Source organism: Sinocyclocheilus rhinocerous, unplaced genomic scaffold, assembly GCF_001515625.1.
Source record: "Sinocyclocheilus rhinocerous isolate Xijiao unplaced genomic scaffold, SAMN03320098_v1.1 scaffold2696, whole genome shotgun sequence".
Taxonomy (NCBI): Eukaryota; Metazoa; Chordata; class Actinopteri; order Cypriniformes; family Cyprinidae; genus Sinocyclocheilus; species Sinocyclocheilus rhinocerous.
In genome coordinates, this window is record NW_015639582.1 from 347,821 (window position 1) to 348,332 (window position 512).

Genomic DNA, 512 nt, shown 5'->3' on the forward strand with positions numbered 1-512 from the left:
AGGGTGAGTAATTAATGACAGAATTTTCATTTTTGGGTGAACCATCCCTTTAATGCCTTTGCATACAACACACACATTTAGCTCTTTAAATTCATGCAGGTCACACTTCTATTCTCAAGTCCAAATTTGTCATCAATTTTCTCAGAAAGATTAGTCCTATCATGGAGGTTTCAGGTCTCTCAACCCTAAAGATCCGGAACAAAAATTAAGATATTTTTGATGCATTCTGGCAGCTCTCTAACCCTCCCATAGACGGCAAGGGTCCTTGCACGATTAACGTCCAGAAACATCAAGGAGATCAGTAAAATAATTCATGTGACATCAGGGGTTCACCTGTAATATTACGAAGCTGCGAGAATACTTTTTGTGCACAAAATAAAAAAAAATATCGACTTTATTCAACAATTCGTCTCCTCCGCGTCACCATGGCGCCATTTTGGAGAGTATCCGCTGAACGCAAACAGCGTATGTTGTTCTGTGTCAGCCGCACCACAGAGATGAATTGTTGAAGA

General features: G+C 40.0%; 1 protein-coding gene across 3 annotated transcripts in view; it reads left to right on the top strand.

Annotated features, from left to right (window-relative positions):
* The window catches only part of LOC107751522 (heterogeneous nuclear ribonucleoprotein C-like), a 12,183-nt gene that overhangs the window by 2,437 nt on the left and 9,234 nt on the right, over positions 1-512 (top strand). The window lies entirely within an intron of this gene.